The sequence below is a fragment of the Nilaparvata lugens genome, chromosome 6 (genome assembly GCF_014356525.2).
Source record: "Nilaparvata lugens isolate BPH chromosome 6, ASM1435652v1, whole genome shotgun sequence".
Lineage (NCBI taxonomy): Eukaryota > Metazoa > Arthropoda > Insecta > Hemiptera > Delphacidae > Nilaparvata > Nilaparvata lugens.
This window is the reverse complement of record NC_052509.1, coordinates 50,052,491-50,077,227: the sequence shown is the minus strand read 5'-3', so window position 1 is coordinate 50,077,227 and position 24,737 is coordinate 50,052,491. Positions and strand designations below refer to the sequence as shown.

The 24,737-nt window shown below is 35.1% G+C and overlaps 1 protein-coding gene and 1 long non-coding RNA gene across 5 annotated transcripts in view; both read left to right on the top strand.

Annotated features, from left to right (window-relative positions):
• Window positions 1-24,737, top strand: part of LOC111050083 (triple functional domain protein) — a 463,117-nt gene that overhangs the window by 417,984 nt on the left and 20,396 nt on the right.
• LOC120351962 lies at window positions 5,855-24,459 on the top strand. Of its 4 annotated transcripts, none has more exons than XR_005571667.1 (3): window positions 5,855-6,255; window positions 17,959-18,747; window positions 22,299-24,459. It is a non-coding gene; the product is annotated as an uncharacterized LOC120351962 (long non-coding RNA). The 4 variants fall into 4 exon arrangements; XR_005571669.1 differs by having other exon boundaries at window positions 5,855-6,271; XR_005571666.1 differs by having other exon boundaries at window positions 5,855-6,279.

The following is a 24,737-nucleotide window of genomic DNA, read 5'->3' as shown; positions in this document are numbered from 1 at the left end:
TCCTACAGCTTTTTATTTCACAACACAAGATTCAGGATTCAGCTAATCCAATCAGACTATTGAGTTTACAAATCAATATTTCGAAATCCTTTCAATACAATAATTTTGTGTACACCGTCTCCCACGAAGAGGTTTACACGTTTAATTACATATCACGTGCCCATTCATTCACTGAACTTTTTTAAATTTTACACAGTTTACAAAGTAGGTTCTAAACATATTCTGGGCAAATTTTAACTTTCTAACCTTCATAGAAAAAAATGGCGGCATATTGAAAATTTTAATGAATTGGTAAAATTTTCACTATGCCGCCATTTTATTTTCACGAAGGTTAGGGTGCTAAAATTTCACTTGAATATTTTCAGAATCTACTTTGTAAACTGTGTTAATTCAAAATTATTTAATTTACCAGAAATTTAATTTATTTTCCCGGGAATTCAAAATTTAAATGAATTGGTAAAATTTTCAATAGGCCGCCATTTTGCTTCTTCGAGGGTTAGGGTGCTGAAATTTTCCTAGAATATTTTAAGAACTTACTTTGTAAACTGTGTAAAATATGAAAAAGTTCGGTGCATGAATGGGCACGTAATATAAAATTAAACGTGTAAACCTCTTTGTGGGACACGATGTATATTGAGTATATTGGTGTATAGTGTTGTTCAGTTTTCTTTATTTCACTTTTTAAAACATTACATTTTTTTACAGAATATCCACATAATCTCATTGATTCTTTGCTAGTGATTTTATGCAAATACAAAACTATAATATCCACTGTGTAAACCTAGTATTTTATTTTACAATAATTCACATCCTATTTCTTCAACCTCTATTATTACAATATCATTAAATCATACTGATGTCAATGCTCTAATCTTCATCCTCGATCCGATATTGAAATCCATTGGAACTGATTAATACTGCTCAACTTTTTGAATTTACTATTACTTTTTATTAGTTGATACATTCCTATTTATTTAGTTCTTCATTTCTCAAATATTCTTATTTGCATTTATATTTTAAATTTGAATCAGTTACCTTATTAATTAGTTTGTTAGAATGCTTCAAACTACTATACATTTCATCAGTGATAAATTTAATTTACTCTATTTTTCACTACAGAACTGCTTTAAATTGCGCTTATTTTTAAATTTTATTGCTAATAGAATTTGAAAGTCCTCACTTTCCATTACCCAACTGTTTTAAAATGCCATTATCTTTCGAATTTTTACCGGTAATAAATTCAGATATATTCAGTTTTACGATTATCTTTGTTTTGCAACAACTGTTTAGTAAGTTAAAGTAGTAATGAATCAACTTTTTTCACTTTCTCTCTCTCTCACTCCTTCTTTTTGTCTCTGTCCAAGTTGCAAATTAGTTACCGGTGAGGCCGAAGTCTGAAAGCGCCTCACTCTAAATCATCTTTTTGTCATTTATGTGCACATTGTAAGCTGCAAATTGCACGCTTGTTTGTTGCTACTCTCCTAGAATGAAACAAAATGTATTTAGGTCGTGTACTCTCTCACTCCCTCTCACACATACTCTATCAGTCTCTCACTCTCTCTGCCTGTTTTATGCAAATCATTGTCGCTCCAAATTTGGCGTGTGCCCTGCTCTTTTGGGCCGATTGATATTTACTTTGAATTTATGGCCAAGTGAAATCGGGACTTTTGTTTTAAATACAGCGCTGTGCCCCGTGATTTTGACCTACATTCGTGAGAGCGTTTCATAATGAAGACAAATAAATCAATACTGGATGGAAAATTCATGAACTTTTGGATGGGATGAAGTTGTTTAGAGTTCTATGAAGGCTGTTATCCATGATTGGTTGTCCTCTGAAGAAACCAAACCAAATGATCGTCTAGAAAGATTTTGTTCATTTGAAGATATAGATGTTATAAATTTTCCAGTTATCCAGATTTTTCAACCAAAATATTATAGATAAACCCGTTTTATCTGTCCTCATTCACATGTTTTATAGGTTGAATTTTATTCCGTAACATTTTTTCTGAGAGGAATAAGCTGCTATAAGATTGATTGAGTCTGATCTTAGATGCTCAATTCAGATCCTGTATCAGCGCTATGCTAATTAGGTAGACTATAAAAAAATATAATCATATCAATTCTTTTCGAAAGAAATCCAGACTTTAATTTCATTCACTTTTTTCAATATAATATTCTATTATCACCCTCTTTGACTGTACTCGTTTGATAACCCAGCTAGGAAGTTGGTGCAGCCCAACATGAAAAACTCAAGCAACAGAATGTAATCTTCATTCCAAAAAAGATGAGCTAGTCTAATAAACTAGATTACAGATATTTATGTACCATGAAAGGTCTCCAAAATAATCACCCATTGTTCCCTTCATCTAGGTGTCTGACAATTGAAAAACGTCGCTAGAGTTCCAAGGTTGTTTTAGTAAGCGGAAGTGTGTAAATATTGCTTCCTTTCTCTACACTTGCGAGATTAACATAATCTTTGACACGCCCCTCAATACCTTCTCAAGTAGATATGAGAACATTATGCTCATTGTTTCACACAAACTCTACGTGTATGAGACGTAGACCATCCTTTAACGTATTTCATTTTTAAAGTTTTCATTTCCATTGATATTGCACATATAACAGAGTAGTTATTACATGAAGATCAATATATCCTTGTAAAGCACTATCTCCGTTTATCCTCAGAAACCTAACGTTTATGATCATCCGGTAACAAATTTCATATTGATAGGATTTTATTTTGTAGTGGAAAGAGGGTGGAATGCTACTTTCAGAGGCCTAATTATTGACAGAAAAGTACCCTTTTCAAATGGATTTTAAACAATTTACGAGATTCTAGCTCTAGAAGACTGGTCTGTGATAATTTTGAAAATATCGTCATGGTTCCTCGTGTCGTCGAAATATAACAGTTCCGAAGTGTAACAGTGTTTCCGAAAGTAACAGTTCCAAAGTAGCAGTGATGGTTGTAATGGCCACAGCCGGTAACAGTCGGATGAACTCTCTAAGGAGACGTCTGAAGTCTTTCTACTCGTTCGAAGAACCGCCAACAGGTAGGAAAATAACTGATACGGTTATTTTTTGGTGTGCATGGTGTATGTCTTGTTATCAGTTACCAGTATTTGATAATTGTAAAATTTTATCAGTGATTAATGGTCGAAATAATCAATTTACTTGTTTCTATCTTGCGTTTCCCTGTTATGTGTTTCATATTGTTTACTTCCTTCTTTTATGTGTTTCAAATTGTTCCCACAACCTCTCCAATTTTCTTTAGAAAATGCTGAATGAAATATTTAAATTAATGATTAGGTTACCTTCCAATAATGTATTGGTTCCATGTGATTGAAATGGTATCTACTGTCTTTCTTAAGTTCTAGAAAAAGTGACTCAAATATATAAAAATAACGATTATGTTAACTTTCCTGGTTTCATTGGTGTCCTCTAAACTCTCTAAATACACACCTGTTGATCGCCCCTTCATATTGTGAGATTCACTTTATGCTGTCAGCATAGACTGATATTATTGTTTTATAAGGAGTGATGATACTGTAGCTTGAAGTTAGAAGCTGTCAGCATTTTCTGAATGGGAAGCATTGATGTTAGTTGTATAAGAAATGATGACAGTTTGAAGTGAATCTCAGTATAGTGAAGATGATACGAGATAACAATGAATAACGAGAGAGTATTGTTCGAAAGAGCTGTAGGTGGTCACAAATGCAGAGTACAGAATGTAATTACAGTATATTCTATACTCTCTGGTACAAATTGGTCACAATTGACTGGAGATGCGGATTATTATGCGAATTGTTAGGCGGGATCATGAAAGGACTAGGCTATCGTTGGAGAATAACGCATATTGTGATAGGGTACTAAGCATTGTGGCAGTTTCCCCTACGCATAACCATAATAGGTTTGGTCAATTAATGTGTGTTGTATTTTTTCTGTATTCATACTAGAATAGAAACTTCCATTCCGCGTCATGAGTATCATGTTTGCCCACATTATCGAATTTGATTTGAAATTTGTTTGATTCCTGTACCTGTCTTCAATAAAATTTAAATAATATAAAATACAAAGTAGAGTGAAACTGAATTGTTAATAATGAGCTAACCAGAATTCTCATCAGTAAACTTGGAAATTGTGGAGGCTATGTTGTAGTATTGTCCAGTCTCGATTCTCCTAAATATCAACGCCTCTATAATAGCGCTGTGTGTAATATCGTTATTATATTACCTACGTATTTGAAAATGTGTTTTAACCAAAATATCATTCTCGTGTAGGTGTAAAGACTACATTGATTTCCTCAATCTTGTAAAGCATCAACACCTTGATAATTTGGAATTGTAAAGTAACTAAAGTTGTCCCCGTTAAGTTGTCTTGTCAAACTAAGCAGACTTGGTTCTGTAATTCAATAAAGTACCAACGAATTCAAAATTTGAAATTGTTTGAATGTAATTTACATGTCAGCATGTCATGCTCGTTGATTTACCTCAAAGACGATATACATACTCTTTATTCAATGAAAATATTATATCAAGTGCTTTGTTCAGTCTATCTTTTTTGGTGAGAGTGCTTATCAAATTATTGGTATTGTAAGATGTGTGTTGTAGAAATTCATGAACTCGAATCGGTTGACGTAAACCATAGATCCCATTTTTTAAATGACGGTATGTGATTCTCCTTAATATTTCCTTTAGAAGTGAGAATTTTGGCTATTCGTTATTAAAGACCCCCGATAACTTATCAAACTTATGTTATCGACATCTTTAAAATGCCAATTAGAATTTATCGTACTTCTTGATATCTCTAGATGCTATCTGGAAAAGTGGTTGAATCAATCAGAATTCCAACGTAACTGGAGCCTAAGATTCAATTCACATTCAATTAATGCTAGGTAATCAATCAATCAATCACTCGCCAGATCATCAATCACTTTGTCTTCCTTTGGTCGGCTTCTTAAACATTTCCACAACCATTTTCTTCACACTTCGATATCTTGGAGTTTCGAATTTGTGATTCAAGTACAGTTGATATTTTCTCTTTGTTCTGTTATTACAATTGTTATCCATATCTCCGATTGAATTTTTTGGTAGTTTCAGTGAAAAATATGCTACTGAAATACATAGATCCTAACCTTTTCACAAACGCAGATTGTCAGGTCAACCATATACTTTAGCTTATTAGCAGCTTCATTGTTTTCAACTTATATGAATATACTTGAATTACTTTCAATTCGGTGAAATAAACTTACTAGCACCACTATACTCTAATTTTCATAACTTCCATTTATAAATTTTACAAATTCATAAATCTTGTCACTTCTTTCCAAGGAAACACTTATATCAAAGTAAATAAGAATTCACCCTTGACCATTGATATAGCCTAGCTAATATACCTTAATAAAAATGATTATAATAATGATCACCAAGAATGATGAATAATTGGCATGGAAATTTGTTGGAAAAGAAAAACCTCAAATACCTGAGCTTCCATCGTGAATGCAGGAAAGCCATCTGATATTTTGCATTGTTTATAGTTGAGCGCAACCTTGTAGCTTGCAGCCTAATCTCCATCAGACTGTATCAACTCGTAATAAAGCATGCATAATTAGACACCGGCGACATAAAGTCCCCCTACTAATCGCCAAATTCAAGTTCCAAGCTAGTTTATGGTCGGTTTGTGTGTGTACTGAGCACACTTCTAATTATAATTAGTAAATCGCGTGCTGTGGCTTGCGACAGTGCGATGGCGAACGTGTGCGTGTGAAAGACAGGAGTATGTGCGTGTGTGTGAGTGTAAAGTCCCCACCAATAAGTGGGGACAAAGTTTTGCTGTGTTATCAGAGGCTGTGGTCAGATTTTAGCTTAGTGCTACCAGTTAGTCACCAAACACGCGTTCTAAGTTAAGGTCGATCCTGGCCTTATCCTTGGCGGATTATGTTATCCTTCCACGAATTTTAGTGTATTTTCATACTTCGTCGTGAATTACTCAAGCTTTAGTGGATTTTTACCTTTGTTAGTTCGTGAAACGTAAGAAATAGTGTGAATGTTCATCCTTCATCGTTCTGTGATTTACACGAAATTTAGTGGTTTCAACTATCGGTGATTTTTGAATTCACCAAGAATTGTGTGAAATTTTATACCTCATCGTTCTGGGAATCAATCAACAATTTTTGTTAATTCTTATTCGTCGACGATTTGTGATTTAACAATATTTTCCCTGAGATTTACTTGATTTCCGGGATTAGTGTAGAGAGAAGTCTCTGAATTATTATGTTAGAATGTGAAGTGTGTTTTGTAGTGATTCGTTTTTAAAACAATTTATTTTTATTTTGTACCTATAGTATTGGCAATCTCAAATGCTAGCTGTAGCATAGATAAACTAAAATAGTTTCTCTTTGTAGTCCAATTAATTCAATGGTAGAAGTTTGTTAGAGTATGATGTTCCAATCAGGCTATTTTATTAGATACAGTATTTGAAATTCTTGATGGGTTTTTATAGCTTGCTATTCTCAATTTATAAGTTTTCCATAAGTTGCCTACTCTAATCTGGATTCTTAGGAGTTCTTTATAATTCAATCTTGTTGTAATGTTGGCCTATAATCTGAGTTCTTTATTAGAAAAAATATACAATTTTCAACTCCAAACTTCTTGAAAGTTCCTTCAAGTTCTACTAACTTCCTTGAAAGAAGGAAATTACAACCTGGTTTTTCTTCATCTTCCACTGCGATAAATTTTTATTCAAACTGATTTAAGTAGGTTTTTAATAATTCAGGGTGGAGCCTGCTCTCTCTAATCATTGTCATCACCATAGATCAATGAATTGATATTGAATAATACTTTGTATTGCTTTGTCACTTCCATTTATTATTAATCTATAATTTCGAATTAATTGTGTACTTTCTCAAGACAATTGTTATTCTCTTGGATGAATTCCCATTCTAAAACAAGTCGTTCTACGGTCTACAGTCCACAACCACATATCAGAAATCCAGTCCCTGAATAACGAAATATATGATATATCAATGAGAAATACATACAGTACTACGAAAAGCTCCTGTCAAGTATTGTCAACATGTAAATGATCCTGAATTATTATATGATGAAGTAAAAGAATAGCACCACCCAAAACTCCTCTGAGCTAAATTCCTTGGATTAATAAAATAATAGCAACTCTACCTTCAAAAATATATATTCTCGAAATATTCTACAACATTATCTGATTAAGTGTAAAAAATGGCATCTGAAAAAACCTTCAAAATACAGAAGGTCTAGTCTTCTTGGATTCGAATAGATACAAAATAGCTTGTGAATACTCTCAAATTTATTTGATTAAGTATAAAAATAACTCAAGCAAACATCCGAGAATCTTCCAAAATCCACTTCCAAAAATTGAGTAGAGTTTACCAATTAGTGCTGAAATTATCGGGCAATCATCGTAATCATCATTGGTCCGATACGCCCAGCCATTTCACGAGTCATTTGTACACCTCTCTCTCTGACTCCCTCTTTCTCTATCTTGGCACTTGGCCTCACACCGTGTTGCGTTTATTATGCTAATCTAATGGGGTGACATTAGAGAGAAGAGCACACAACACAGAGCCACTCTTGTGTGCTACTGTTCTATGGTGACATTAGCTTCAAATTTGTACAATTCCAAAAAATAAAATCTGTACTTCCAATTTGACCTATTCTCACATTTTAAAGTGAATCATACTGTACTTTTCTATAGTGAGATTAATATTTCTGTCACAATTACTAATAGATAGCATCTATGCTTCACATTCAACCAATGCTGACAGATTAAAGTGAATCACAATATACTGTTCTGTAGTGAGACTCTCTACAAACTGTCACTATACGTTATAGATATAACATGAATGCTTCCCAATTGATTAGAAACTGACAGTTTGAAGTGAATGAAGCAGTTCCGGGCTGCCTTTTCGCTGTCACTTTGCATCAGATTTTGTTTGTTCTTTGTCAATGGTGGCTTTCTGTTTGACCTTCTGATGCTGATGATTCTACTGTTATTTCTGCTGCTATTTCTCTGTCATTTCTACTGCTGTTATTTCCATCTGCTGATGTTAACTTTGACATTGATCTTGATGGTTTCGTACGAAAATCTATTGAATTTTATACTTGGATTGTTCAATTGACACAAAACCTGAGATACAATACTTGAGTATATCTTCATTAATAATTTTAGATTTAGTTGAAATCAATAACTGATGAGTTGACCTACTATACATCTACAAATAGATGGAGTTGAAACCTACAACTTACTCATTATGCCTTGAGCATTGAAACTTTGGTTTTGTGTCAATAGAAGAGTTGAGAAGGTAGACATATTAATAAGTAGAGAAGGGAACATATCGTGTTTTCATTTCATTACAGATTATTCTGTCTCATAAATGTGTTCAATTATCTATGAAATTGAAGAGGTTTGTTAATTTTTATGCAGGAAATCCTGGAATTCATTTTTAGATAAATATCATGGCTGATACTGGAAGTTTGTTGATGGATTTGAAAATGAACGCTTCCAGACTGGTTCTTAGTGCTTGAAATATGTCACTTACGTAATTTACATTTTTATACTTTGGTAAAATGATCAAAGTTGAAAACAATGGTATGGTTATTATGAAGCTTTGTTATCTTCACCCTGTTTTTATCAATATTGCCTCATACTTTTACCTCCTCATCATTCCTTCTACCTCCTCATCGCTCCTTCTACTTTCTTCATTCACCTCATCCTTCTCCCCCTTTTGTTCTTCTATGTCTTTTCCTTCTTCTTCGTCGTCTTACGTTTGTTTCTCTACCATCATCATCTTACTCACTGAGAAACTTACTGCACTTCCACAAACACTATTACATCATCTAGAAGTCATTTCACATCTACAAGCAACATTACTGCGTTTCATTTCTGTTTGAATGCTTCTACAGAATCTATTCTTGACTACTTACTATTTGACAAGTGGAAAGTACTTTTCGCTTGAAAAATTGTTCCGTTCAATGATTGAAAGCTATTTTCAAGAGCTGGGTCTTGTATTGCTAGTGGGGCTCGTATGGTTTCTTCGAAAACGATGCCGATAGTACAATGCTATTTGAAATGCAGCGTATCAGAATTTTATGAACTAGGAACAAATTCTAACATTTTTTCCAGATTATACTTGTCCTGTGATGTTAGATTAAACTAATGCTGTATACATTCTAGAGACATGAGATCAATAGAGAATGTCTTTAAGAAATAAAGAAACTGATAATTGCATAAGATCAGGAATTGCATTTTCAATTTGTCTGGTTTGGTCTATTTTGTTCTATTTCCGTATGAATCTTGACAAAATTAATGTAAGGAATCTGATATGATTTCCAGTATGCTTATCGAGTTGAAGGGGATGTTAGTTTAGAGAATTTTTCGTCGAAAATTCTTTGTAGGGCCAGTTACTTGAAAATTGAATCTTGCCAATTGGCAGTGTATTTTTCTGATGTGCTTGCAATTTGAAGCTGTTTTTCAAATTGCTTTTAGTTCAATCTGGTTTGTTGTTTAACGGTGACTCTTGTCTGTAGTTTGAATATACTCCGCCTTATGTGGGAGTGTCTTGTCTCGACTCCCGACCAATAGCAGACTGTTCCCTTGATAGGTCAGTAACTACCAATCGTATGGCTCCATTTGTCCGATTTATTCTGCATCTCAAAGTGCAAGCCTAAAGGTCATGATTGAACTGTTTCGCAACCAAAATTATATTCATTATGTCATAAGTATTTTGTTCGATAAGAGTTCTATTATATTTATGTTCAACTTTGAACTGTTGTAGGACCTATCAAATGCATTCCTAATAATTATGTATGTTATTCCGTGTAAATTTTTCTATTTGGCCTATTTATTTGGAGGCCCATTTATTAGTAGAATGATGTCCTATGAATGGATCCAGAGTACGTAAACATTTCACAAGTTGTTCGGACGGTTTTGGGGGTGGTAGGGGGGTTTGAAGAGTGTGGTGGGGAAGGGTTGACTAGCTTTTCGGTCAACTATTCTTGGATTGATATGGATTTTTGGCAGCTAGCAAGCATTATCATTGGAACTTGGCATCTGATTGGTGTTGAGAGCCGCATTCTTTCGAAATTCGGACGATGCTAGAAAATTCTTCTACCATTTGTCATTTTTCGTAATTCATATACTCGTATTGACTGCAGTACAGTGGTTGATCAATATCATTAATCATTCTAAATTCGAATTTTAGAAAAATAATAAAATCAATTTAAATTCTTAAAATTTAAAAAATATAATTTTTTCAATTTAGAATTTTTAAGAAGATTCCCTAGACGTATTATTAGAAAGTATTAATCTTCAACTTTAAATCTATAGATCTATTATTCAATCATAGGTCAATTCATAAATCGAATTTCGCATTCAACGCTGTACAGGTCATTTCTAATTTCAATCTTGTATTAGTGAATGTATTTAAACCAAGGTTATGTACTATTTGGGCAGACAATAGCAAATCCTATTTAGTTCTTGTGAGGGTTGAGCAGGCCTATAACTATAAGTTGATTGGATGGCTGTATGACAAATCAATTATTGTCAGTTCATGATACACTTTTACGTGTTTTCAACGTGCAGAAATGAAAAGATTATACCTCTTGAGGAATTATTCGCTGCCTTGATAGAAAATGATCGTACTCTCATATTTTATTGATCCATTGTTCTCAAAGAGCGTACAGTCGAGCTATGTAGAATTCAATCATTTTGTGATTTTTATAGCGATGAGCAGAAATGGAAGCATTGAAGTAATGCCACATAAAAAATGAAATGTTCATTCGATAATTTAGATTAGGATTAGTATACTTTGGCAACAAGTTGAAGATTGTCATAGCATTCCTTTCTGAAGAGTGTTATCCTTTCAACGATAATAAAGACATCTGTTGTGTTACGGTAAGATAAATTGAACATTGAAGTTGTCTCATTAGCATTGAAAGTGGAGTTTAATCTTGTGGCTGTTTGAAAAAAAATGTCATTACATTCTTGTGAGTACAATTTTATTTCTGTGTGATGATGCTGACATCTGTTGTGTTGTAGTAAGCAATATTCTTAATTGAAGTTGTGTCACACTTGAAATGAACGCGAATTTAATGTTATCGAGCACAAAATTGCTAGTACATTCCTTATAGAGGATATTTTGATTTTGCACGATAGTAAAGACATGTGTTGCGATAAGAACTTATCTTATAATATGCATTTGGGTTTAGGGGTTATGTTGGCCTTAGTGCGGAGGCCTTGGCACTTGGCACTAAGTGGTGATTATGTTTTGAGTAGTATTTGAATTCGAACAACAGCCGGTGGGATTCACTTTAAACTGTCAGCATTCCTTATGAAAATATCACCAATACTTTCTATTTAACCAATACTGACAGACAAAAGTGTAGTTGGATGAAACTTTAAGTAGCAGTATTGCCAATAACCAACGCGAATGTCTTCCATTAGACCAGTGCTGACAGTTGAAAGTGGATCGATGTCTGAGATCGGTACGGCGCTTTGCTTTGCTTTGTTGGCTCATTAAGGTTGGCAGCTTATATGGAAGTTGGAGATTGTCCGGTTTGGCCGCTCATAGGTCTACAGTGAGGTCAAGAAGTGAGTCTACTTTATTAGAGTGTACTCTAGCCGGTGCGGAGCTAATCTAGCCGATATATCTGAGTAATAGCCGCCACTAGGCCTTATAATGTGTGGATTGAGTTTTTTGGTTGATGATAAGTTGATGACTTGATTAACATCTGTTGGGTTTTTGGATTTTAATTGAGTTGCCCCGGGCAAAATTGGTGGTTCATGAGATGTTGGCTGCATATATTTTTTCCAAATTCAAATGTTTTATGATTTGCCTTAGGATATTGTTGGTCTATGTTGTTTCGAGTCGATTCCCTTGTTGTAACAGGTGTTTTGAAATGTAAGTTCACTAGACAATATTTGTTGTTCATGAACTGATATTGTAAGGTAATATCACTCTTCTCCTACTCCTCCTCCTCATTATCCTCCTCTTCCTGCTCTTCCTCCTCTTCCTCCTCCTCCTACTCCTCTTTCTCAGCCTCTTCCTGCTCTTCCTCCTCCTCCTCCTCCTCCTACTCCTCTTTCTCCTCCTCTCCCTCCTCCTCCTACTCTTCCTCTTCCTCCTCCTCCTCTTTCTCCTCCTCATCATCCTCCTCTTCCTCCTCTTCCTGCTTTTCCTCCTCTTCCTCCTCCTCCTACTCCTCCTCCTCATTATCCTCCTCTGCCTGCTCTTCCTCCTCTTCCTCCTCCTCCTCCTACTCCTCTTTCTCCTGCTCTTCCTCCTCCTCCTCCTCCTTCTCCTCCTCCTCCTCCTCCTCCTCCTCCTCCTCCTACTCCTCTTTCTCCTCCTCATCATCATCCTCCTCTTCCTCCTCTTCCTCCTCCTCCTCCTCCTCCTCCTCCTTCTCCTCCTCCTCCTCCTCCTCCTCCTCCTCCTCTGCCTCTACCACCACCGCCACCCTTTCATTCTTTACCTCTTTATTTTGCCAATCCTCCTCCTATTTCCTCACAAAATTCTCGTCTTTTTCTTCTCTTAGTACTCCTATATCTCTACTTTTTTCTGCTAACTTCACTTTCTACTGTATTCTTCTTCCTCATTCCTTTTTCCGCCCCTATTCCTGCTCTATTTCTTCTTGCTTCCTATTTCCTCCTTCCGCCCCCATTTCACCTTTCACCATTCCTTTTCCATCTCTCCTCCTCTTCTACTTTTCCTGTTCACCCTCTCTCATCTTTTCTTCCTTTTACCTTCTCATGTTTCCGTGCTCTCCTCCTTCCTCTCCCTCTGACCAGCAACATCTAATTAGGTAACCACCCCCCACCACCACATTTCAGCCCACCTCTTCTAGTTAGACAATGGCCACAATTAATCAACCAGCACAGATTTTCAACACGTTGACGTGAGACCAGACCCCTTTCCAGTTATTCACACGCCTACTCATCCACCCACCTCTGCAATGTAATCTCTGATCTCATCAAAATATTAATTGAGACTCGAAACACATCGATCAATCAAAGTGTATGCATATTTGCAAGATAACTAGAAATGGTGAAGACGCGTACACACATAATATAAATGCTATACAATAGTAGAGCAAAGTAGTTGTAAAGGAATTGAATGAAAAAGACTGAGAAATTGTCAAAAACCACTGATTTATTGATAATTAGAAAGACCGATTTCGGTTATTACACCATTGTCAATCTCTGATAAACTTTCTATTGAATAAATCAGAGATTGACAATGGTGTAATAACCGAAACCGGTCTTTCTAATTATCAATAAATCAGTGGTTTTTGACAATTTCTCAGTCTTTTTCATTCAATATGAATAATTACCACAATATCAACTTCTCAACTACACAAAAAATGTAAAGGAATTAATGGGAGTCTCAATAGCAAACCTTTTATTAGGGACGTATTCCACATTCTTCAGTTTAAAGCTAATTTGAAATTTGGTGGATAAAAGTAGAATTTTTCCCATAATGTGTTCAATTTGCAGTTGAAACGACAGTATCAGCTGATCATACTCAGTTTAAACTTATACTGCATACAGCCCTAAATACAAATACTACATAGTAGAAACATAATTCAAATAATAAATAACTTATTGTTTTGTGATATTCATTTTAAGGATACATTTATACTACTTTTGCAGCAGATGATCCTATTGAAAATAATCTAGACACAATCAAATAAGGCCACATAAATTTGACTGAACTAGAAGCTAAAACCATAAAGTAAGGAAATATTTAATATTTATTAATTGAGGAGATTATTTCGATTGTCTCTGTAAAAACGTACGTTATGACAATATAGATAAAATATTCATGGACTCTCATCAAAGGAGATTTATGAAACACAGAATTTGTTTCTGAACATTGGAATGAGGATACATTTATACTACTTTTGCAGTAGATGATACTATTGAAAATAATAAATAAACTACAAACAATCAAAATAAGGTCTCATAATTTTGACTGAACTGGACGCTAAAACGTGCGTTATGACATAATAGATGAAATATTCATGCGACTCTCATCTGAGGAGATTTATGAAACACAGAATTTGATCCTCGTATGGTTAATTTAATATTTATCACTCTCAGAAAACTGCTTTGTAATTCTCTCACTGCATGAAAAACATCCCTTTCCAACAAACATTCATTATTTGCAGACGTAACTTTCCAACCAACATTTCAAACTCGGAATACTGTCAACATCAATCATAAGAATTAAGTAAATAATGGAAGAAAGTAAAGGGAAGAGACTTTGTTGATAACATTTTACGTGGTGCAGTGAAATTTTTTCAGAGTGGAAGAAAGTAAGATTAGTTTCGGACTATTCTCAGAGATCCCTCAAACACAAACAACACAGTTTTTTGTACTTTGTCGTACAAGAATAAAAAAATTCAAAATTGGCAGGATGACAACTTGAAACAGCCTTCGGCGGCAAAGAGATGCTTGCAACAGATAACCACGACTCTGTGTGTATGTTGATATTACGGTGAGATTCACTCTAAACTGTCTGCATTGATTGAAAGAGGAAGCATTAATGGTGTTTATAATGGATGCTGTCAGTTTAATGTGGGTAAAACGTAAGCTACTTGCTGTGCTGTACCAGAGCCCTAAAGCACTTGATGGCATTTAATGTGCCAAAAATAGAGCCTTAAGCCATATGTTACTCTACCACCTTCTATCATATGCATACAATTTTAGTGCCCGATTATTTTGATGTGTACTTGCTGAGCACTTGTGGCACTGATTTGCAATCAAGGTCTGTCAGAAATAGCTGGGTGGTTCAGGAAATGACGTATATCACCTCACTTCTCAACAGTATCATGAAGTTGTTTTGGGTAATTTATCGAAGATATTTTAGGAGGAAATCAAGTTTCATATCTCACGTTTCTGGAAGTGTATGGAAATTGATTTAGAATTGTTTCGTATTGGTTTTACAATTGTATAAAATTTGAAAAATATAGGAAGTATCAATCACGATTTGATCGATACAGTTACACTGAACAATAATAGATCATATGAATATTGTTTCAAGTATTAGATTTGGGCATAATACTGTTGGGTTAATCTCAAATTGGCATTGTATGCTATTGACTAACAGAACAAATCAATTGATTTTTGAAATGTCATCAATGCCCGATGCACTTGCTATCTATAAACTAGCAGGCCAATTATTGATGAAAGCCCATCCAACATCAATAATATCTTCGATACTCGCAGTGTTATCGAGACAGTTGCTATTGTGACAATGTTATTGAATGCTATCGGGACTAGTTGTCGGATTTCAATTATTGATGCAGGGACACTGATGCATATGTTGATGGTTTAGCATGCAAATTGCCACTGATACCCATCAATATTGATTGAGGTGATGTCATTTGGAAATAATGGAATTGAAGTTTAATCAACGTAAGCATCGTTGGTTATTATCCACCGAAAACGATAAAAGCGAAACGTTATCAACTAGATACGATTGAGGCTAATAGATTTTGTGGGTTATTATCTAGTATTTGCTGGATCGATAAATGGACAACTGTCAGCTGATGGTTAAATGGGAAGCATTGATGGTATTCATGAGGAAAGCTGTCAGGTTGAAGTGAATCTCACTGTAGAATATGGAACTTGCCAACTGCTCTGGTGATGAAGTATAATCAATACAATAAAATTTGTTTGGGATACTTGCACACCCAGTTACATGAAGTCTGTTAACTTATTATCCCGATTTTATGCCACGAGGGCCAATCAGAGAAGCCTTCTCCTTGGAAAAAACCTGTAATTGGTTCTCGTAGAATTATATCATGATTAAAATTTAACAGGCTTTTGTGCAACTCTGCAACCGGGCCTCAGATTACTTATAACAGAATCAGGCCTACCCATCAATAATGTTGCTTATGATATCTCTCTATATTTTCAATGAATGACATTCAAGGAATGAATTAATAGAATTAATAGAATAGACGGTCTGCTTTCGTGAACTAATGAAGACGGCGATCATAGGTTAAAACCAATTTGATTGCATGTTAAAATTTTGCAATAGTTGATGTTATTCATATTTTAGTTTATGCTCAAACACACTTTCCTCTGACAAGTAGATTAGAGTTAACTCAAAGATTATCGATCTCCGATCAACAGTGATCTTCAATCAACTGTTATTTAACTGACAGCTGTTGAAATCTTCAATCATTGGCTGTCAAACGTTTGACAACCTTTCAAAAATCGATCATCAATCTATGGAAACTGATCATCCTAGGTGTAGTGACTGTGTTGAGTGGAAGATACCCTCATAGTGGAATGAGCCCTCAATACCTGAACCGTCGCCTTCATTTCCAAGTTGTAAAGTGCTCAAAAGATGTATTTAGAGCCTGTACCCAAAATTGAAACCTTCATATTACGCGAATGAATGGTAACTCATCATTAATCATTAAGATATTGAATCTTTTGCTATTTCAATTAACTATCAATCGAATTTTCTACCTCTTGACTATCAGGAGAGGAGAAAATTTTCTACCGTTGACCTTTATCGACAACTACTGCCTTCCCCAAAAAACCTTTCGAAAATCAATACTAATCATACTAATTAATAATATTTATTTCTTGACAGCCTTTCAAATATTGACAGAAAATGAAACTTACTACCCCATATGAGCCAAGGACGTCACTCCATAAATTATACATCTACATATGCTAGTATTCATACACCAATAACACCTTGTGTTACTTGTGAAGTAAGACGGCGCGAAATTAATGATAGTTGAAAGCAGTGACACAATTCGTGGTGTGATGAAGCACTGTATGCTGTTTAATAGATTAAATTTTGCCGTCTGTCTCTCACATGCGAATTATAACGATTTATGTTGCGACGCCGGGGCGTTTTCACTTTCCATTTTGTGATTGTGATGGTTATTAGTGGTGTGCTGAATTAGGAAGATCAAGGAAGCCTTGCTATAATATGTGTTAACTGCAGACCATCATTAGTATACCTGTATATGGTGATGAATGTGGATGTCATAGTGTTATTAGTATACCTATGGTTAGTGGTGGAAACAGTCTCATAGGATTAATTGTATAACTGTATTTATGTGGAGTTGTGGAAGGTCGTTGATTCAAAGCAGCTAGCAGATAAAGTGAAATTCACTTCAAACTGTCAGGATTTTTTGAATGGAAAGCATTGGTGTTATTAGTAGGGAATGGTGACAGTATATAGTGGCTGTAGCACCTAGCGACTAATGTTATTAATGGCTGCAGTCGTGAAAACTTGTCACTAATTTTGCTGCCTTGCTTAGCGAATCTTTGGATGATGTGCTCGCTAGTATTTCCTTGTGTTACTCTCTGCTCTCCTACTACTGAAGTTTCTGTTTTAATTATCAGTTCATCGTTGAATACAGTATCTATTTTATCTAATGCGAGTTCCATATCAAGTAATTATATTATTCAAGCTTCCGATGAAAATTGTTGACTGTTACAGTTGTTATCAGTTTTGCCTGATTTGGAATCTGTTATTAGAATACAACTTCCATATTCCGTAGCTTTATTATTCTGGTTGCTTCAAATACAGTGGTTTCCTAAAAGTCCATTTGCATTTCTACTTAATAAATACCAAGTTTTGAAAATGGGTCCATCATTTAAAATAACCCTGTACATTCTCGTGACTAAATGCATCTCCATTACACTGTAGGGGTGGTTGAGAATGTATTTTCTGACAATTTGAATTCCAATTCACGTATTTTGTATATTTTTACATAAAATAATCGTCATTGGACGATGCATTAGTGGTGCAGTAATGCAAATTCTGATTCCATTTCCTACTAGAGTTAGCTATTTCTACATGATTTCCATCTCAAGATTCGTTCTATTTTACATGTTATTGCCTATTAGGGCTCCTTGAACTAACTAACTGTACTTGATTTCCATCTTTAGATGCATTCAAATTGAATGAGAGGTCTACATGAAGCTGATAGATCATGAACAGCATTCAATAAAACGTGACAGAACAATCATTTACAAGCAGTCATTTGTTGAATGTAATAGTTAGCCGAACTCTTCCAATATTGCTAAACCGTATTCAGTCAAACATAATAAGTTGAAGAAGACAAAACAAAATGAGCTGTTTGACGGGTTTGTGAACTTTTGATGGTTCTTGAAACTAGTGAATTAAGAGTAGTTCTTACCTTCAGTAAGTTGTCAATAGTGATCAGTGATAATTGACTAAACTAAATCAGTTATTTGTGACAATGTTGATAAGTGGAACAGTGAGATGGCGCTACAGCAACAAGTTTGGTTGCTACTACTAGGCATCGTAACAAGTCTCGACTGATATTGAACTCCTGAAAACGACACAGGATTTGTCGTGATAGTGTTGTTGGTGTTGAAATTTTGGGATGTTACTACTACGCGACATAACTAGTTTCGGCTGAGATTGAACGGCTGAAAACGATACAGAATTTTTGTGAGTGAAAGAACCAAGTGTTACAATGAGTGTGGAAAGTGAGCGAGCATTTTCGCCGCCCCGATCGCCGAAAGCAGGCCGCGTGGCGCGAATTATGAGTGACGTCAGCTCGGATCAGCTGATGGGTTCCTCTCTGGAGGTGCCCTCGCCGGAGAAAGGGGGGCCCCGGCGCAGTTCGCTCTACAACTTGCGGGTGATTTGCGACCGGGTGCACCGGTTGGCCGGATATGGATTTTCCAGTGCCCTCACGTCGCCTACAGGTGAGATTTCCACCGGATAATAACAAATCCATTGACACCCCATTTGTCAAGATTGAACAGAAAATAAGGATCTCATGGGAAAACTAGATCCAGTTTTTTTATTTCTCGAATAACTAAGAAACCGTTAATTTTACAAAAAATTTACAGGAATAACTTTTTCCAGTAAATCTAATAACGAATCCATTTGTCAAGATTGAACAGAAAATATGGAAAAAGTGGATCCAATTTCTTGAATAACTAAGAATAATTTTTTTCAGTAAATCCATTATTTGTCAAGGGATCCTAACTCTGAAACTAAGCAACAAGCATTTTTATGTTGAGACCCTTTCTTAAGCAAACCTCAGCACTAAACCCCCCCCACCCCCCACAAGGGGGGGGGTTGGGGGGGCTTGACCCTCTGCCTTTAACCTGAACTACTTGAAAACTCACCTCAGGTTGTATTAAACATTTATTATAAAAATAGATCATGAGTGTTGATAAATTTGGTCGATATTTGTATGATAAAGATAATAATAGAGATACTAATGTTGATATCAAAAATTTGATTCAGAATTTTTTCCATTTTTTACAATGTATACCATTAGCTGCAACTTTCATACCAAACATCAATCTCAATAATGAAAAAGAATGGAAGTATATGACTGATCCAAACTTAATCCAAAAATTCTCACTTTCTTCTGGAATCTCTTTTAAAGAATGGTATGAAAAAAATGTAATAAATATAGGTGAAAAATCTTAGGTTTAGGTGAATACACCCAGAAAAAAATTGTAGATGTAGGTGAGTACACCCAGAAAAAAATGTAGGTTTGGTTACCCAGACCAAGAACATTATTCAACTTTAATGAAAAATCTAAGCTCATATGGATAGCACTATATCATCACAGTCAGTATTTTGCTTTGAAAGAAGCTGATAAATTGAATAATAATATAAAATGCTTTAAAATTAAATTTGAAGAAAATGGTTGAGACAAGAACAATTCTACAAATCAATGGGATGATACTGAAGATAAAATATTGATACATTTGTAGATAATACTTTTGATTTGAATATTGTCTAGTTCTTTGTTATTTTATAGAAGATTTATAATACTCTTTTTACTGTTCCACTCAGTGGTGTATATTCAAACTCATTATCATAGAGGATTAAACAGTAGGCACTGGTTTTTTCTGAGAAATTATTTGTTGTTTCCAATGTCAACTTTATGTCTATTGCACCAGATTTCAATAGTTCATTTTGCTTACTACAGTCTATAACACCAATGGTGCATATTCATCAAATGTTTTATACTCAATTGATGTACTGCTGTTATAAGGATAGTATTCATTTTGGAATTCAGAGAACATGTGATACAATAAATGTTTATTACCAACAATATTTTCATAGGGGAATGATTGAGCATTTAAATAGAGATTAACATTGTTCAGATTACAGAAATCGAAATGTGACCTGTTAGCAGTTATAACATTTTTCCTATTCTTTTGAAATCCAAGAATAATGAATCTAGGTTTCAATATGTTTGAAGTTGTCTTAACTGTCCATTGAAGATTGGTAGTTTCAGGTAATTGTGGAAATTCATGCAATTCCCATGATCTGAATGGAATGGTAATTGGTATATCACTATGTGTTAAACTCAGCAGATCAAGATGAACAGTGTCAGAGGCATGTATATAGGGTACTTTCAATTGTAGTTTTGTAATATCAATTTTCACCGATTTTGCTGTCTCTGATTCAATACAATTTAAGTCTGATGATGATCTTAATAGAACAATTTCCTGATGAACATTTAATAGAACTTTTCTATAGTCTTCCATTACACCTAACCACATATCCAAAGGAATGCAGAAGCAGAATTTATCTAAACTTTTCCATCCAGTCAACTTCCATCCTGCATTCTCCATAATTTTTTCATTGAGTTTTGATTGGCGTAGATAGTTTTTCATGGTTGTTGTCAATCCTACATTACGTGTGCGATCAACTTCAACCCCTCCCAATTCATATCTGATTTCATCAAATAGGTATGCAACTCCATTATTGATAAGTGAAAAGTCCTTGGTTTCAACATCATTCTTATCTTTCACTTTGATTTCGCCTTCAATTATGAGAAAACTTCTACTTGGAAGTGTATAAATATCTTCTTGTTTTAAACTAATTCGAATTTCATCATTGTAATTAAATGTCTGTTGAATATATGGTGTGTGAGTGATATACTCATATTTGGTAATACTCTCATCAAGATGTACACTCTGATTATGGATAATAATGGATTTACTGAAAAAAATTATTCTTAGTTATTCAAGAAATTGGATCCACTTTTTCCATATTTTCTGTTCAATCTTGACAAATGGATTCGTTATTAGATTTACTGGAAAAAGTTACTCTTGTAGATTTTTTGTAAAATTAACGGTTTCTTAGTTATTCAAGAAATAAAAAAACTGGATCTAGTTTTCCCATGAGATCCTTATTTTCTGTTCAATCTTGACAAATGGGGTGTCAATGGATTTGTTATTAGATTTACTGGAAAAAGTTACTCTTGTAGATTTTTTGTAAAATTAACGGTTTCCTAGTTATTCAAGAAATAAAAAAAAGCTGGATCTAGTTTTCCCATGAGATCCTTATTTTTTGTTCAATCTTGACAAATGGGGTGTCAATGGATTCGTTATTAGATTTACTGGAAAAAGTTACTCTTGTAGATTTTTTGTAAAATTAACGGTTTCTTAGTTATTCAAGAAATAAAAAAAAGCTGGATCTAGTTTTTTTTTTCCAAAAAAGTGGGAAATCTTCATTTGAGGTTTATTGTGAGATTAGGGGTATGGCTAGGTTAGGTTAGATCAGATTACATTGGATTGGGCAAGGTTAGAACCAAGAATCAGATTTGGGGCAGATTTGGGGGCAGCTTTGAGCCAGGTTTGGGGCAGGTTTGAGCCAGCTTTGGGGCAGTATTCTCACTTTACCCCTACTAGTGATAATTGACTAAACTAAATCAGTTATTTGTGACAATGTTGATAAGTGGAACAGTGAGATGGCGCTACAGCAACAACTTTGGTTGCTACTACTAGGCATCATAACAAGTCTCGACTGATATTGAACTCCTGAAAACGACACAGCATTTGTTAGTGATTGTGTTGCTGATGTTGAAATTTTGGGATGTTGAGTGGTGGGATTGAATTCCTGAAAACGACACAGGATTTGTCGTGATAGTGTTGTTGGTGTTGAAATTTTGGGATGTTACTACTACGCGACATAACTAGATTCGGCTGAGATTGAACGGCTAAAAACGATACAGAATTTTTGTGAGTGAAAGAACCAAGTGTTACAATGAGTGTGGAAAGTGAGCGAGCATTTTCGCCGCCCCGATCGCCGAAAGCAGGCCGCGTGGCGCGAATTATGAGTGACGTCAGCTCGGATCAGCTGATGGGTTCCTCTCTGGAGGTGCCCTCGCCGGAGAAAGGAGGGCCCCGGCGCAGTTCGCTCTACAACTTGCGGGTGATTTGCGACCGGGTGCACCGGTTGGCCGGATATGGATTTTCCAGTGCCCTCACGTCGCCTACAGGTGAGATTTCCACCGGATATGGCGTTGAAATTTGTGTAAATTCTTGTAGAATTGTATATTTAATGTTCAACGGATCTATATTATGACAAAACGGTATAATTGCTGAGTCGTATAATTATTAATGTTCAATGGTTCTGTAATATTACAGATATTACTAAAAATTGAATGAGAATAAATATAACAGAACCGTATAATAAATGCTCAGTGGTTCTGTAATATGACAGAACCGTATAAATTGTTAAATCGTTCAATGTTATATGGTATTGTAATGTGACAGCTGTTAGGTTGGGTGCTACTACCACGTGAGTAACATGACTATAGTTGAATTAAAAAGATCTTCCATCTTGGAGGGATATGCTTAGCTGAGTAAAGTAGGGATACTGCGGTTGCGATGTTGCCGTGCTAGAGAGGACCGCGTTCTGTTCAGAGAGTATAGAATTAATATATTTATATAGAATGTGTTCGTTCTATACTCTCTGGTTCTGTAGTCTTAAGTGAGTGTTCAACACCTCATAATACACATACCTAGTTTCCCCCTCTATGAAAGTACAGCATCGACTGAGTCTGTTTTGTCAACTTAGCAAACGGGCTTGTCTCGGACTTAATCACTATAACTGGCTGTCCTCTATCTCTCTTCATCTCTCTGATCCGTATATCCCTCCAAGTCATCAATTTTTTAATTAATCCATATAGTTACGGGAGTGATTTAGTCTGAAAAATGATACTTCTAAGTCATTAAACTTCAATCTATTTAAAGTCGGTCGATAAATACTGGACAATGATTTATAAAGCATTTCATTTCAATTCTATCCAATGTACTTTTATACTCTATGAATTCTTTATATTGAATGAAATATTGTGGAATAGCAATCTAGTTAGTAGAGTGATAATTCCATCTATGATCTCATCAATATTTATAATCTCATCAATACTCTTTAACAATCCTGTGTTTATAAATTCAGGCATTATCTCGAATAATTGAGAAGATGGCCTTCTTGACCAGTGGTAGGTTATACATTGAAAAGTCAACATCCGAGCTGACCCCTGACCTGTTAGTAGCATTCACCTTTTTACACTTTGCGAATAAAGCAATTATCGTTGCTGTATTTAAGCGACATACGAAATCTTATTCAAATGTCCTTCTTCCTTATTTGGCGTCTGATCGTAGATTATGGCCAGGAGGGATTATCATGGAATTATGTTACCTTATGCTTCTTTCTAGAATTTTTAATACAATTAAATGAGCTGATGATGAAGCTATTGACAAGTGAGCCTAATCTTGCATGCAGTACTTCCAGAACATCAAAATTCAACTTTTATTCATACCAACGTATATTGATAACATATGAACCCGGTTGCACGAAAATGTGATTTGATTCACCACCGTAAAATGACGTAATTACATTAATGACAAACTCGTTCATTGGTTGTCGTTGCCTTGGCTCTCTTAGATGATATAATATATTTCTGATGAATGAAATGTTTCAAATCAATCTTTTTAAAAAAAGTGTCTCTGTCACGGTGTTAATAAGATGTTAAGCAGCTAATCCAACTTTTCCAATCACGTTGTTAGAGAGGAAAATTGTCAGAAGCTTTTCTCGAACCAGTCGATAATCGTTGAGACGCGCTTACTACACCGTGAACTCAAACCCATTATGACGTCACAGCTACCAGTTATGACGTCATAGAGACATTTTTATTTATAGAAGACTCTCACACCCTCTCTCTCGGTCTTATCTTGAGCGCGCTCCGGTTAATCTACTGGGAACTCGTTGGCTCTTGGAGGAATGCTAATGGTGAAAATTTATGACGTTGTGGTGGGTAGTAGTAGCTGGGGAATTGAGAATTTTCACGAGCAGAAAGATGAAAATCGTTTGGTGCGGTTTTTCCGGAAGAATTCATCCGGTGCGGTGAAGAGGATGGATTTTCCGGTCCGCCCACTGCTTTTCCTAACCTTTTCCACTTGCTGTTCGGTTTTCTTTCGAGCTCTATTCTCTCTCTCTCTCTGTCTCGCTCATCAGTCGATCTTAATCTTCTACACATTATTAATATTGACTCTGTAACAATAAGGCTTCTGTTAGGGGAAGATTAGTTAAAAGTAAAAATAAATGGTGAAAGAGAATAGTAGTGGTTCACATTTGCAGTGTGTCATTCTGTGAATACTCCCAATGGCATCATTCTCTTTATGCTCATCAGATCAGATATTCATTGGAAAGTAGAACTTAATTGATTTACATTATACGATGAATGTTTGTGAACAAAACTAATTATAATCAAAATACTATTTACAAAAATTTATTATTCATCTTTATACACACTGAGCACCTTATTCTATGAAAAATAAGTTATGTGAAACTTGATAATATTGTGTTGGAAGTTGGAGATTGCATTTCTTGTCAAATTTTCTACCCAATGACCCATCATAGACTGGTTTGCTGT